Genomic DNA, 18,149 nt, shown 5'->3' with positions numbered 1-18,149 from the left:
TTGTAGCTCCATTTGGTTCGGGGCAAATGCTCTCCTCTACCTCATTTGTTTCATATAATGTGTTGTGGGGTCGTGGCTTCTCTGAAATAAAAGAGAAAAAAAACAACAAAATAAAAATTACAAAAAATATTTGTAATAGGAAAAATAGTTTAGGAGATATTCTTGTGAACTGAAAGAGCATGTTCGTGAACAGCTGATTTGGAGTGCGTGCCACCGGAAAATATGTTTAGCCCTTCCAAAAAGAATTGATTTGGTATATTATTATTTATAACTTTATTAAAAACTGCAAACAGGTGAATTATGACAATCGGATATATATATTTTTATTTATTACTAATTTATTCTTTTGATATATGTTGATTGATTCTTATTTTGGGTTAAAATTAGTATCTAACTGGTATAAGAGATATTCATGTTCTCAATAATTTTATTTGTCATATTTTTTATCAAAAGCGGCTTTATATATGTTTTTCCCAAAGGTATTTTGTCAAATCAAACGCTATATTATGAGGAATTTTTCAATTCATATAAACTAAAGACATCATGACCAGCAGCTAAAGTGATCATTATCTAAAAAAAAAATAATCATAAAATTTTAAAATTTAAGAAACAGGAAAATAAAGATTGGTAAAATTTTATAGCTCTTAACATTTATACTACATGAGGTTTTAGTGAAAGCATTGGTCATTTAAATAAAGATTGCTAAAATTTTATAAGCTCTTCTACTGTTGCTTTATAAATATATAAATATAAATAAATATTTAAATAAATAATTTTTTTTTATTTTGTTGAAAAAAAAGTTTAATAAATAATAAAAAATTATAGAGTTTTATACGTCTTCAAATTCAAACATTTTTATAAATTTGTTTTTGAATTTTTTTTTACTTTTGTTTTTCTTTTTGTAGTTTTGTTTTGAAAATTAAAAAATTATTTTTGAAACTATTTTTAATTTTTTTTTTTTGTATATATATATATATTTATTTATTAAAATCCTAAACACCATCCTCCAAAACTTCACCCATCAAATCTAAATTCTAAATCTAGATTAGTTAACTCTAAAATTATAAATGTCTATTAAACTCATTAAAAATATGGAAAGTGATATTAGAAATATAGTATTTTAAGGGGGTGTTAGTGGGATATGGATTTGTAGTGATTGTTGAAATTATCAAATTCTATTGTTATTGGTTGGTGGATTCTAAGATTCTTACTAAAATCTAGTGTTATTGGTTTGATGATTGTTTAATGACTTACAAAATATTTTGTTATTTAAAAATTTTGGTTTTTAATGATTCTAAGTTTCCATCAAATTTAGAGTTATTGGAAATTAAATTCTAGATAATTTTACTCATAAGACAAAACTTCAAAAATCTTGCATATTTCTTCTAGATTTTTAAAATCCTAGAATTAGAACATTTTCATAAACTTTTAAAATATTTATAACTCTCTACAAATTTAACAAATCTCTTGACTTTTAGAATCAACCAACTCTATAAAAATTCTACTCCCACTAACCCCTCCCCCCCTAGTCAATTTCTCTATCTCCAACATAACATGAGACAAACTAAATATTTTGCTGTTTTTGATTTTTTATGACTATCAATAAAAGTTAGATCATACATTGCAGAAAAAAAGAATAGATTGTTTTCACCAAAAGAAAAATAATTTTTTTGGTAATTAATGAGAAAATAACAATGAATGTAGTGTGTAAAAATTTTTTAAATAATTCAACAAACCCAAGTTATTTTAATAAATAGTACACTATATTAACAAACACCTATATGAATGAGAGTTGAGCTTTTTATATTAGTTTTTTAAACATATAATTATGCATGTATATCCGAACAAACCCCCTAGTAAGTAGTAGTACCTTATTAAGAAACTTTTGAAAAAATGAAACTGGATTCACGGATTACGAATAATCGTGTTATTATCTCTTTGCTTTTTTTTCATGGACTATCCAATATCTTTTTTACCAATATCAAATAGCTAAATTTCAAGATATTTATCTTGTACTGTTAGAATAGAAGTATAAATATAAAACTAATTTTGATATTAAAAATATCTCATTAAAATTTTCTAAGATCACTAAAATTTTATCAATGTTAAATTTGTCCCATAAAATTTGTTCACAAAAGTAAAAATATTTGAATCATTTTAAAACATAATAATCTAAAAATATATTTTGGTAAGATTGACTATATGTTTATGTAAATATAGATGTACATTTCATTTCTATTGACAAATTTATGTAATTTTAAAATATTTCATTAATTTCATAATTATTATAAAAATACTATTTTAATATGATTAATATAACGAAAAAAAATAAAAATAATTATTATATAAATATATCATAATCGTAATTAAAGTACTACACAAATAATAAATATAGTTAAATAACTTAATATGTCAATTATTTATAAATTTTAGCATTCAATATAAGTATTTATACAAACAAAATAACCTTTTCTGATTAACTGTTTATAATGTCTATCATTTAATTTTTATTGGATAACTTAATATTAAATATATTTTCTTTATTTCAAAAGATGTTCAGAGTTTTAATCTATATTAAAAAAAGTTATAAAATTAACTATAAATTCATCATTTTATCTTATTGTTTATTTTGCATAATTTTAAACTAATATGAATTCCATTAATACATAATTTTGGAGGTTTATATATAGTCTATCTATACTATTATTTGCGAAGTGATTTTTCGGATTTAAACTCTCACGTTAAAATTTATAGTGGTTAATATCGTTTATACCCTTAATGAATAATATATATAAAATACCCCCAAAATTAAAACGATTTTTTTTAATTAGATAAGTGACTATAATAATAGTAAGAATTATCCAAGATCTAAAATATATTATAAAATGCAAAGATAATTTCTATATATATTGTGTTGTTATCTGCAAAAAAAATAAAAATAAAAACAGAAAATACATTACTAAATATTAATCAAGGGAAATTTTTTAATTTTATATAATTAAAATAGAATATTGAATAATTTTAAAATTAATTTCTATATAATGAATATAGTGTACAAAAAAATTACAAAAAGTTAAAATACATAAAAAATCAAATGAAAATATATATAATAATTTATCATTCTAGTATTTTAATTAGTAATGTATGTATTAATAAGTAATTATAAAACGTTTATGTCCGCGTTGACGAACATCTAAGTTGTCATTAGTAGTTAATAGAAGATATATAGAAAATACTAAAAATGTATTATTTCTTTGACAAACTCAAAAAAAAAGTATTTTTAAAAGAGTATTTGTTTCTGTAACATATTTTTGTTGAAAAAGTATTTATTACGAGTCCCGTCAAATAATTAATGTGGCTCCGCCGCATAACATACATATCTGTGACACTCTTATTCAGCAGTCACAAGTCTGGAAAATAGTCAGTAATGAATATGTATAAATGTTCCTTACACTATGAAATGGTGCTATCTGTAAGCTACGAAAGTTCCGGTGGCGCTTTATGGATCTTTAAAAGACTCGAATTCGATAAATACAGCATGTGGCTACCAAAATATTCTCTCTCCGGAGAAAAAAATTACTTTTTTTTATAAGCATGGTCTTTCTCTTTTTGCTCAAAAGTTTGCGCAATATTTGATATTTCCTCTGTTTTTTATTTTTTTTTTTTTAACTGGCTTTCATATGAAAATTTAAAAGAGAAAGAGTTTACAAAGGGAGAGACAAAGCAGAGACACAAACTTAGAAAGAAAAGAAAAACAGGGGTAAATAAAACAGAGCAAAGGAGGAGGGTCACATGGTGTTGCAGACCATGGAAGTGACAAAATGTGTGCAGCAGAGGAAGAGGCTGCACTAATTAAAAAGTAGACCAGAGCGCCACCAAACTAGATCCAAGGTCTGATCCCCGCATAGCAGTTGACTTATCCTTAGCATGTTTGATGACTTCCCGAGATAATAGCCAATGGGATTTAGTGAGACCATTATGGTAACGAGCATTACGCTCTTGCCAAATAACATAGATACATCCATGCCAGATTTGAAGCACTGCCGCAAGTTGAACTTGATTCAATGTAATCGTAGATAGCCACAGAAGCAAATCTTCCCAGTTGAGAGGAGAATTGGTGAATCCAAGTACTCCTATCGCAGCTTTCCAGACCGAGGAGGAGTAAGAACAGATGAAAAACAAGTGGTCCCTCGATTCGGGACTTCTTCCACACAGGAGACAGCAGTTTTCAAGATCATAGCCCCAAGATAATAAACGGTCCATAGTCGGGTTACGGTTAAGAACAAACAACCACGTATTAATCTTGTACTTTGGGATAACAGCTTGATTCCATATAAGCTTCGACCAAGAGACTGAAGGCTTGGACATCCTGATAGAATTCCAAATTGCCTTCGTAGAGAAATTAACACTGATACGATCACCAACCTTCCAAATAGCAGTGTCGCAGCCCAGCGATGGGGAAAAGGAAGTGAGATAAGCCTGCAGGTTCACTTGTCTGTCAGACCGAGCAGGCCTTAGAATCCAAGATGAACCATTGATAATGGATGAAACAAGAGCATCGAGAGGAATGCCCAAATCCGCAGGGCCCGAAGGTCCCAAATAATCAATCAAGATACCAAAAGGAGTCCAAAGATCGAACCAAAAGAAAGTTTCCCCTCCTCCTCGCACCATTATGCGAAGGAATGATAAAGCTATTGGGCGAAGCTTTAATAGTCTTCGAAATGTCCATGAAATGGAGTAATTTCGAGCATTAAGGGACCAGAAAGAACCTGATGAGAGGTATTTGTCCCTCACCCAGGCAACCCATATAGAACCAGCTCTGAAGTAGAGCATCCAGATCAACTTAACGCCAAAGACTGTGTTCCAGGAAGAGAGACCCCTGATGCCTAGACCGCCTTCAGATTTAGGAAAATACAAAGTTTCCCAAGCAACTTTAGCAGAGGTACTAGCCATATTTCCATGCCAAAGAAAGGATGAAAGCAGAGACTGTATCATTTTTAAAACCTTTTTTGGAATGCAGAACGCCGAGGTCCAGAAACCCAGGATCCCTGGAATAGTAGAAGAGATGAGCTGAAGTCTTCCAGCAATACTGAGATGCCGAGTCATCCAGCCATTAAGTTTCCTCCGGACTTGGGCAAGCAAAGGATCACAGTCTCTAACTGTTAGCTTTTTCGAGCAGAGAGGGAGCCCAAGATATCTCACTGGCAATGGAAGGGACCTCAGTCTAAATCGATTCAGAATATTTTGCTGTGATTGCTCAGGTAGACCAGAGAGAACATTGAAGTTTTCGAAATGTTAACCTCTAGACCAGAGAACTTTTGAAATTGGGACAAAACTGTGAAGACCCCTGCTAGAGAAGCTTCTGACCCATTTAGGAAGATTAATAAATCATCAGCGAAGGCCAGATGAGTAAGCTTTACTTCTGCACAACCCGGATGGTATCCAAAAATTCCATCTTCTGCTCCTCGGTTCAACATATATGATAGAACATTCATCACCACCGCAAACAGGAGAGGAGACATGGGATCTCCCTGTCTTAAACCCGTCTTTCCCTTAAAATATCCCGCAGTAACACCGTTAATGCTGAGAGAGAAAGAAGGAGTAGTAATACAAGCTCGTATACAGTCCACCAAATCAGCAGGAAAACACATAACCTCTGTTTTTTATTATTTGACGTTATAGAGATTTCACACTAATTAAGGCACTTAGTATAATTCCTTTTCTATCCTTTCTAATTAATTGCTATCATGTCTTGTAATGCATTTAATAGTAACGTAATATGGGTAAATATAGTCTTTTTGTCACTTATTTTGCATTGTTTTCAACAGAACGTCAACTATATTGAGACTAAAAATTATTCCAAAACGTCACTTAAATAAATACGGAGGGAGTATGGTTTTTTTTTCTTACATGTCTTTCCCTCGAAAATATCAATGTCTTTCCAATCGAAAATATCAATAACCAATATATAACCCTACACAGAATTTTCTTTAACAAAAAAAAACACTACACAGAATTTCATAGTCAGTTTTGCAACTGAACAAAAAAAAACCATGTTCAGAAAAAAGAAATACCATAACAAAATTGATACGTCTCTTGTTTACTTCGCGGGGACGTTTGCTAAATATAACTTTTTAGTTTTTACTTACTTTTTTGCATGGCAAACCCCACATGTATTTTTAGCGATAAAAGCCACAACACATGTCAGAATCCGTTAGAATCCGATTTCAATCGATTGATTCATTCAGCATCGGAAATAAAAGTTATTAAAGTCGAAAATGCATTATGTATACCATTTTGATATATATAAAGGAATTGAAAAAGGGGTGGTAGATACAGTTTTAAACTCTTTATTGACCATGAGATCTTAATAACGTGACTGATCACTGATCAGTGAGATCAAGATAATTCACCTTTGTTTTCAGCCACATCATATTACGACAATGATTTTTTTTGGTAACATATTACCTCAATGATTATCATGAAGGTTTTATTTGTATGTTCTCTTTTCTAAAAAGCAACCCTTTATTTTTTTCTCACAATATTAATATGACGTAGTCAATGTCTCAACAAAGTCCTGAAGAGCTAACATGCCAAATTTGCCACAAACAAATAGACCCATTAAATAAACAAGATATAAAAAAAGCTATATGATGGTCAGTCAAATCAAGTTTTCTATATCATAATTTTTGAATATATATGTTTCTTTTCTAAAGACAAAACATGATTGTTATGGTTTTAGATCCAAATTTGACCAATCAAAACTGGACTAAATCAACAAATAAAAGCATTCACACGTTTATAATTCGATGTAATTAAGGGTTGCCCATTTTTACTAATGAAAATTCGGGAATTGCAACTTTCTTTCTTTTCACATCACATCAAATAAAAGAGGTACACAAATAGAGGGTAAGTTTGAAGACAAACAAATACGTGTATGTAATAGTCAATCTTTTTTTTTTTTATAGTCAATCTTTTTGATGAACACCCTTAACAATAACTTTATTTTTTCTTTCTAAAAACTTAACTATAACTTTTGGTTAGTGTAATTCTTGGAAGGAGGGTTAAATCTGTCTTCCTACTCGTTAACCTATATGAGGTTTTTATGTTGTGTTCTTAACGAACTTTTAGATTTTATCGAATCATTTCAAATGAAATATATTTAGTTTTTCTTGGAAAATATCTTGTTAAATATTACTTTCATAGAGTTGGAAGTTTTTTCAGCGAAAAAAGAGTCTTTTAGGAAAATGTGAGTAAATCGTTCGATCTCACTCCAATTGATCGAACTCCAATTAATCAACCGATACAGAATCCGAATGGAGTTTGGCTATTGAGACTTTAAAACTTTTTAAAAATTTCTCAAACCACAATAACTGAATTTACTTTTCCCATAAAATTTTACGTAAATGGTTTTCAAAAACAACAATTTATGGCTTAAGGTTTTTTCTAAAGCGACACTTAGATTTTTTAAGCCTAAAGATTGTAAAGCAAACTTATTTGTAAAGCCAAAGCCATCAAAGTTGCAAACAATCGGCCCCACAGACCACAGTCAATTGAGCAAGAAATGGATCAAAGTTCTCGTATCAAACAGATTGATCGTTTTGGACGATGGATCAATCAATCTAATATTTACAAGAAAAATATATATTATGAGGTAGCACAGATAGATCCATCAATCCTAGACTTGATCCACTTGACCTCAAACATTTATACATAAGCAATTGTTTGGTTACGCATTATTTTCATTTATGGTTCGTTGTAGGGGGACAAATATACAATCGCATTTCTAAAAAGATTCATGAACCCTCGTTTTTAAGTTTTAGTTTAATTATGCAATTGATTATTCTTATATTTTTGCGGTTGCCTATTTTTATTATGTGAGGGTAATGTTCTAGTTAGGTTTCATGAGATTTTCAATTTTTCATAAATTGCTTATCAGTTCTTCTATAATAGGGGATAATCTTTGAAGTTCTTGATTTTTTTTTAACCACGTAAATTTTATTCAATTAAATTGTAAATGGATAATACAAAAAGTTAATTAACCAAACAGGAGGTAAATGATAAAATAGAGCAGTAGTACTTTGATGAATAACATTTTTAGCAACAGCATCAGCCGCTTGATTCTTTTCCCTATTCACAAAGTCCAGTGAACTTTCCGGAATAAGTTGTATCCAGTATCCAATGTCGTATATCACACAGCAAGTTCCCAATTCCACTTGCTCTTTTACTTGATTGATAATTGTACACAGCTCCTGATTAGCTCCTTCAAACCACACTCTTCGCCAGCCACAAATCCAAACTTGTTGTAGAGCTATAAGGAAACTTAAAGCTTCCCCTTCTAAAGATGTCTGCATCTTTTTTAACTTGGACACTTCCCGCTCTCAAGAATTTTCCTAAATCATCTCTTAAAATCCAGCCAACACCATCCATTGTATCTCCAGAAGTAGAATTATAATCAAAATTACACTTAATCCAACCTATCGGTGGAAGTTCCCATTTTGAAGATTTTACAGCTTGTTGTCTTGGTCCAGAGTGAGGAAGGACAACGTTCCTATACCATTCAGTATTTGAAGTTCTTGATTTATCGTTGCTCTCAGCCGCTTAAACTAGATTGACCATCTATTTATGATTTTAGTATTAATCTACTAAACAAAGTGCAGATAGATGTCTTGCAAAATGTAGATGTACACATTCTAGTCAACTAACAATAAAATATCAAACTTGAAAGTTAATGCTTATTATATCACAAAATGGGTTAGATATAAATTAGTAATTTGAGTTTAAGAACAGTATTTATGTTCATGATTGAATTTCTTATTCGTCTTATTTTATTATTATATTTGATATAAACCAATAAACAACCACATTTTGTCCTAACTTACTTTTACTCTTTTGGAATTGTTGTGTGAAATAGTCTCCTTTGTAAATTTGATCCCTAAAATATCATTCTGGTTTCTTTGCACATGCAATTATTTAATATGTTTAATAATTTATGAACAGAATCCACTCAGATATCAAATATTCTGCTCATTAAGGTCTATACTTGTTTCTAATTCATTGAGAAAATAAAATATTATGACTTTTCTATGATCTGAATTGAAAAAAGGATTGGAAGTTTTTGAATATGTTTAATGTCCACCATCTCTGGACTCACACACCCTCTTTTGGAATAGGAGCATTATGAGAAATGACGTGGGTTGACACTATTGAAAGTTATAGTCTTGATGTAACACACTAACACTTCACGAAACGAAGGTGATTGAAATATTATGATTTTTTGAAAAATACGGCGGTGCATAAGGAAAACTTATAAAAATATTTTTGAGTACATATCTAATGAAAATATATTTATATTTTATTTTTTTTATCATGAGAAAAACGATAATTAAAAGTGATTAGGTAGGAACTTTTTTTTTTTTTTTGAAGATAAATTAGGTAGGAACTTAGCAAGAAGTAATTTACAATATTGTATCAACGAAGAAAAAAATGGTAAAAATACCAAGTGGTGGTTTACAAGGTCTGCAGACAATCGATTCGAATTTATCGTTATGGTCCCATTAGATGAAAGTGAGATCCATAGACCGAGAGAAAACGGTAAGGTCTGCATGCAGATAACTGATTGTTATGGTCCCTTAAAAGATATCAAAGTTTGAAAAATATGTTCTATTGAATCACTGTTTTTTGTTCTTACATAGGAAAAGATTGATGCTAAAAACCATAACTTTTTTCCCTAAAATAATGAGAGGGATTATTTTCCCAAGGTCACAAAGTTTGATATCAAAGGATTTTATTGAGCTGAATTACTCTGCATCATTAAAGAGGAAATGTTTACTTTTATTTTCCTCACTTTATTTTTTACTAATCACACGAAAATCCCAATATGATCAAAAATCTAAAACAATTAATATGCAAAAAAATTATAAATACAAATATATCTAATCTGAAAGTAACTAACTGAAAAAATTCATATTGATCGTTATTGATTTTTAATTTTTGTCTAATTGCTAACGTCAAACATTACAAAATTCATATTCCTGATAACGTTGTGAGAGTAGCTTTGAGACGTCCCTCGAGATGGGTTTTACCAATTATGTAGCTCAACTGCTAACTTTTGATGATTCTATTTTAAAACAGTTATTTGATTCTCTTACAAAGAGAAAGAAAGAGTTTATATATTTTATAATTACAACTCAAGTTAGTGGATACAGAAAGTATTTGCAAATGGACGAGACGTCGAGACCCAAAACACATATTTCATGAAAAGAGAAATAAATCATTAGTCTATAAACGAAATGCCTTAAAAAGCTTGGTCATATTGGAGTTTTTGGTCGTTCAATTTGAAAGAGACAAGTCTCGGAATTTTGATACATATTAATTGAATTCAGGCGCATCAAAGAAAGCAATACCTTTTTTGTAACACGAAACAAAAGCGTATGACGTAACTCTATATATATATATTTATATATAATTAATTAGAAAGCTATTAATAAAGTTGTTTTGCATGATTGAGCCAATGCTTTCAAATAAGATAAATATCAGTAGGTGGGTTATAGGACAAGGCTCATAGTGTTCCTTTATAATTGTAGCCTTTATAATTAACCTTTGTTTTTGTTAATTTTTGTTGCATTAAAGGCCTTTATTACTAACTTTAATACTCCTTCTGCTCCATAATGATAGATTTTTTAGAAAAAAAATTGTCTTATAAAGATATATTTTTTTGTGTTTTCTATGAAAAATTGTAAACTTCAAGAAAATTAATTGACCTAATTGAATTACTATTGGTCAAAAGTTATTGAAAATTAAAAATTACATAAAACAATATATTTATTATTATAGTTTAATGTATTTTCTTAATATGTGTGCAAATACTAAAAAATCTATCTTTGTGGAACGGATGGAATAGTTAAGTAGATTTTTCTCTCTTTTTTCTAACCCTACTAATATCTAAATTATTAATTTAGCTCAGTACGAAAAGTTTATCATTATTTTAGTTGAAATTCTTTTAAAAAATTATAGCTTTCAAATAAGCAAATTTTTTGGTAGTTCGATTGAAAAATAAAATAGTGATGCATAAAAAACATTAATAACTGATTAGAGTTAAAGACATACTATGTAATTCGTCGTTATAATACTTTATAAATATGTTTATTTTACTAGAATTTAAAGATAATGTAAATTTTGAAACGTGTAAATAAGATATGATGATAATTTTGTAGTAATATACAATACTAGATAACATATTTTATTTTAATAACAATAAAAATTAATAAATAAAAACATATGTTTTTACCTACTTTAATTTAACGATATTCTAAATATAGTAAAAAAATTCCGTTGATCATATGTTTATCTGCTCAAACAGATCCAATTTTTAAACAGTTAGAGATGAAATAAATGTCAATAAACATAAGTTGATGATTTGATATTTAGATTGCTTATGTATTTTAATAATTTTCTGGTCAAACTAAGAGCCATAAAACCTTAAGTTCTGATTCCAAATTTTTTATAGACCAAATGTTTTTATGGACTTGGCGCTCGACTAGAGTCATATCAAACGATTTTCCTTGTGTAAGACGTTCTAATAGAATAAGATCTACGCCATCAGACCACCATTAACGCAAGCACCCTAAGTGGGATGCTTAATTTTTCTTTTTTTTTCTGTTTAAAATAAAAATTAAAAACGAACCAATCGCGAACCGTCACGTGTCAGTGAAACTTGCGAAACAGCTCAAGCAGCGACACCTAATCAAGCGTTTTAAGCATTCTATTTTCTTCTTTTATGGTGGGTTTCACCAAGAAACACTCCATCAAGCGCCCGCATTCATGGTGCTCTCAGATGCTTAACTCTTCGCTTAGACCATCTTTAATCCATACCTATTTTCTCCTATATAATTCTCAGAAAAATAAACTAACTCTATTATAGGATAAGTTTTGTTCTATGGTTTACTCTGTAATAGAATTACTCTATTATAGAGAAGAAAATAGAAGGATTTAACTTTTTCACTCCAAATTATAGAGAAAAAAATAGGTATGGGTTGGAGATACCCTTAGTACAATGTTATTTGTTCTAGATTTAATTTTTTTAAGATTTTTTTAAAAGTTTATTCCCAAAAAAATTATACTAAATAGAGTTAGACGCTATTTATATTAAATTTTCTTTGGTATAATATATAATGTGGAACTTAGATCGTATATTTATCCTAACACATGAAGAAGAAGATAAAAAAAAAGTTTAGACAAAAAAAAGAAGATAAAAAGGTTGTTAATTGCAAGAAACTATAGACAATTACGCACTGAGTGTTAGCCACCTTAATAGATTCATATTCCCTTACATTGTTTACATTCAAAAAGATATATTAACTCGTGCTTCCAAAAAAGAAAAATATTAACTATGTTCAGTGATTTGTTTTCCTTTATCCACTACCGCTTCCGTTTTAGTTGTTATGCACACATATTAAGAAAACATATGATTTGTATATTTCTAAAATAAAAACACAATTACTTATACACCTAATCCTATTTCAACCAATAAAAAAAAAATGGAGAATCTTATTAATAAATTTTACATTGAAATTCTAAAACGACATTTATTTTGAAACAATTTTTTTTTCTTACAACGACAATTAAATCGAATGAAAGGAGTAGATGATTTGAACATTCTTATCTCCTCTTTAGATTATCTTTGCAAATTCGTAAATTATTTACGATAGAGTTGGCACGAAGGAGGGAAACAGAATTCACTAATAAATATAAAGAACAAATGATTATTGCTTTACAAAATATTTCAATTTCAATTTTAATTTAAAGATAATATGCTTTTTTTTTGTTTTTTTCTGTCAACAGATATTGTTTTTCTTTCTCGTCACTATCCACAAATCCTCTGAGAAAATGAGCAGCGATTTCTAGAGTTTGGTTTCCAACTTTTTATAGAATATCTTTGTAAAAAAAAAACTAAATATTAGATATTTTACAATATCAGCTTCTATTATTTAAAAAGACTATTGGTTATGCTAGTTTGAATTTACAAATTACAAAAGAGCCATGCATTATTATAAGTTAATTATTATAAAGCTAGACATGGTTATATAAGAAAATTATAGATAGTAGGTTCAAGGCTGTCTTAACACTGTTATGGGCCATAAAAAAATTTACCTTCTAAAATTTATATTCAGATAATGTTTAAAATATTTCTAAATTTAATCAGTAATATTTACATATTTTGTGATGAAAATAAAACTATCAAGATATCAAATATTTTTGAGCATTTTCAATTTTATTTATTATATTTATAATTTTTATATAAAAATATAAATTTATAAAAAAAACTTTTAGGCTCCTTAACTATTAATATATGGGGGGACACGGGCTTAGAATCAGAGCGGTTGCACCACTTGTCCTCCCTACTCAACCGACCCTTAGTAGATTACCTACGAAATATCATTTATCAAAAAGTAAACTCTGGATATTGGAAGGAGTCATGGAGAGTCGTAAAAATACACTCTTTATGTTTTACAAAAAGTGTCATTTTAGTATTTTTTATTACATAAAAATGCAATTTTAGAAATTTGATGTTAATTTATATTCACTTTAAATTCAATATTTATTATAAAATACATTAATTCTATAAATAATTTTATTTATCTCAAATAATATTAGTTAAATATATGTAGCTAGTGTAAATGTAAATATATTTTTTATTATTTTCTTATTACATGTAAAAAAAGTGTTAAAGTGACACTATTCATAGAATGGAGGGAGTATTATTAAAGGAAGTTTACTAAAACGACACAAATTAATTGTTTTATTACCGGAATGACTCATATTTTTAAAAAAATTAGTAGAATGCTTTTCTGGTCTAAATTGCACTTGTCCATATTACATAAGTACCCTTAATATTTGATCTACATCAGATTTATTTGTAAAAAAATAAATCTATAGAATAATAAGTCTGTTTATAAAATATGTATAGAAAAATAAATCTACCGTTAAAGTAGTGTCAAACTTTCTTAAAAACGTCAGATTTGTTTGCACAACAGAGTTAATTGTCCGATCTGAATAAAAAACAGATTTTAAGAATATGTCTCTCGAATGAGGTAGCAAATTTGTTAAAATGGTAGATTTTTATGGTCAACTTATTTTCTTATGTACCGACTTATTTTCTTATGTTAGAATTATTTTCTTACGTCAGAGTTATATATCCAACTAAAAATTGTTGGTAGACTTTTTGTTTATGTGGTGACAGATTTTTTTTTTTAATTCATGTTGTGGCAGATTTATTGACGAAAATATGAGTTTATGTGAAGCAAATTTAATTTAATGTTCAATTTTGATCCGGTTTACATTAGTTTTGAATCTGATTTATTTTTAGGTTAATTAATATCATAATTAGTTAATTTTTTGGAAAATGTCATCAACTCTTTCATCTTTTTTCTTCTTTTTCAATTTTTCCTTTTATGGTGTTGCAAGCCTTATTGCTTGGAGAAACATGGATCACATTATTCTCGTCTGTGTCTGCGGAAGGTAGAAATTTGATTTTTTTTAATGATCTCGCGATGTAGTCCGAGCGGTAGTGAGAAAGAAAGTTCCAAACCTTTCTTTTATTTTGGATGATGCTTAAATCATATAATAATATATTAATATATATATAATTATCAGAAAATGAAAAAAAAACTTAAAATTAATCTCTGATTATTCTCCGATTCGCTAGTCACGAACCTACCGCATGAACCGACCGCATGACTCATGCATAGCACAATCTCGAACATGGATTATAGGTAATGGTCATGGGAACCTAACTATGCGAGGAGATGTATCATATCTTATAAACTCATATCCATCCTCAAAAACTGCAGAAAATCAAGCACAAGAAAAATACATTGGTTTATCAACAGCGTCTTTGCAGCTCTTTCTGGTAAGATCAAGCTGCGGTTACCATGAAGAAAAAAGTTTGTAACATTATCAAATCAATGTGTAAAGTGACATAAGCAATGCAAAAATAGACAAAGAGCGGTCTCCTAGGCATACGATACAATCCCAAATGTGAAATATGTACAAGAGAGTAAAGTAAAATGCTCTGATTCACATCTCATCGGAGTAGATACACTCATCCACAAGCTGTCGGAAATTAGGATTCTCCTAAGCAGCTACCACTCTTTCTTTATCATTCAGCTGTTTATTCACAGCAACAACAATATGTCCCCAAATGCATTAAAGTTCAGAGCAAACAACATCAACTTTCACCAAATACAAATGTAAGAGATATCAACTTTCGCCCGATACAAAGCTGAAATATAGTCATCACTAAGGACACAAGAGCATAGTTTATCACTTGACATATCATCAATACTCTTGCAAGATATAAGCCAACTCCTAACTTCCTTACCCGAATGTTCATTGGCATGAGAACCGGGAGCCACTCTGATATCAACCTGAACTTGCAATTTAGGGTTTTCGAAACTAAACACTCAATCAAACAATATATGTTCAAAATGTGTAATAACAACTTGGAATTGGACAAATTTAGCACTTACAGGGACGATGGTGATGACGAGGAGGAGTCGAAATCGACAGCGGCTCATACGGAGGAGATGTTGTCGTAGTGGGAGAGGGACGACAGCGACTCTCGATCGGAGAAGGCTCCACCTTTTGTTTCGTCGATGTCTTGTGAGAGAGATCCGACAAACTCGTTTCTTCCTTTCTAATTTTTTTTTGTCGTCAATTCCCTTTTTAAATATTTTTAACATAATTTTCTATTTTTTAAATTTATTAGAATGGCAAACTTGTAGTTAATTAAGTCAGAGATGGGGTTTTAGTAAATTTGCTTGTATCTAATTTTAATCTAGTAATTTAGATTTAACTAGTTGATTTTTCCGTGTTTATGCACATGTATAAATATTTATAAAATAAATATGTTATAATAATTTTTTTTTTTGTCGGGGATTTATTTAGATATTACAATTATGAGAAAGATTACAAAGACGATTCGATTACCGACAATACTACCTGCCTTATGAGGATCGACGCCTAACTGCCTCATTTGAGCCGTCCTATGAAGATCACGCCTGACCGGATTTACTTGCACTATGTTGAGAAACTCTTGTAAGCCTTTCTTCCGTAATCGCATAATTGTTGAATAAATCGCTTGCTCTGGGAATTGAAACCTGGATTTCCTGTGCAATCTGCAAGAAATTGCATAGTCTGGGATTTGAACCCCAGACCTGGGTGTAAAAGCCTTTAAACCATAACCACTAGGCTACGGTGCTTCCACTATAATAATTTATTAATATTATATTTTTGCATTTTAAATAAATTTTAATTCATATTGTAGTTAATATGTATGATTTATTTAATATTATGTTATTTAATTATACGTATGATTTTGAATATATAACATTTCGTCTATTTGGTTATTATTTGGATGTATTAGATAACATTAATTTTTCTAATTCAATCATAGTATTTTTGTTCTATATTTTAAAATTTTGATAAATTTGTTATTTTTCTTTAATTTAAAAATTGTCTGAGACTTTTAAATATATTTTATTAAGATCATCTATAATTTAATATATGTTATTTTGAGAATCTAGTTGTAAAAATAAACTTTTGATTGATTCAAAATTGCGTAAATGAATATGGCAATAATAGTCTTTTGAAACCTAAATGCATATATATAAATTATATAAAAAAACCTTTCTGAATTATATAATATTATATGAGAATTTCATATTTATTTATGTTCAGTCATTCTATAATCTCTATGTATAAAAATAAATGTTTTTTATCATAAATAATAATATATTAATTTTTTTAAAACATTTTGATTTTAGATTGATCTAGCTACTTATTTGTGGATATATTGTGTTACATATATTCTTTCAAATTAAAGTATATATATTTTTAATATAATTCGGCCAAAACTAGCTAATTGTATTCATTGTAATAGTTTGGTATGTATAAGTATATTTTTCTATTTTTAAAATTATTTTGTATTTGTTAATTTCACATCTAAATTAAAAATAAGTGATGATCGGTACAAAGTAGCATAAAACATAACATATAAATTTAAAAAGAGAAATTATTTATTTACTTTAATACCAAGATTATTTTGTAAACTTTTTATGAAATCACATTATATATAAAATATTTTCGTTTTAAATTTTATAGAAAACAGTTATTATAAATATTATTTGCAAAATATAAAAAAGGAAACTTAAATAAAAATAAAAAAAAGAATAATATTGATTATTCATTAAGATATCTTAGTTTATGTTATTAAATTATTTTCATAATTATTTTAAAATAGATTGATTTAAAATAAACTACTTATTACTTTTCAAATATATATTATTATGTTTAAGATTATCTTCTTAAAGGGAGATTATTTATCTACTTTAAAATCAAAGATTATTTTGTAAATTTTTTTTTATGAATAACATTATATTTATAAGCTATTTTAGTTTTAGAATTTTATAAATGTTCATTAATATATTCGTTATTTGAAAAATATAAAGAAAAAGGAAATATAAATAAATAAAAAGAAAAATATTTTTTTTATTTTTAATAATGGTAATTAGATATATTTGATTCATTAATTGTACCATTGTAATAAATCGTTGTTAAAATCAATGTGAATGCGACAAATAAGAAACTGATTTCTCATAAAATATTATAGCGCTAGTAGATTTTAATTAGGGTCATTCCAAATAATTTCTCTATTAATAATAATGAATGTATTTCACCAAAACAAAACAAAAACGGTTGAAAAGGCCTTTCAGTGGGCTTTCTATACCGGATATAGGTATATATTAATACTATATGGACTTACAATTAGCAATATTAGGCCATATTATTGATTGTTAATATAACTGGCCCTGAATCGTAATATTTGGACCCGGATATAATTGTATAGTTACTTTCAAATCAAGACTCGAACATTAAAAAGGAAAAGAAAAAGATAGTGGATGTAGGCTACAGTAAATCTAAGATTCTTCAAGATTTCAATCCTAGTACCAAATACGAATATGTATAACTTCAAAAGATCAATAGTTCAATATTATAAAAAGGGAAGTACGTACGATTAAGGTTTTTCGTCTATTCTAAACTCTTCCACGGATTAACAATTGTTTATACTATAATGCTCAAGTTGTTAA

The sequence above is a fragment of the Brassica rapa genome, chromosome A03 (assembly GCF_000309985.2).
Source record: "Brassica rapa cultivar Chiifu-401-42 chromosome A03, CAAS_Brap_v3.01, whole genome shotgun sequence".
Taxonomy (NCBI): domain Eukaryota; kingdom Viridiplantae; phylum Streptophyta; class Magnoliopsida; order Brassicales; family Brassicaceae; genus Brassica; species Brassica rapa.
The sequence above is the reverse complement of the archived record's forward strand: the minus strand, read 5'-3'. Positions refer to the sequence as shown.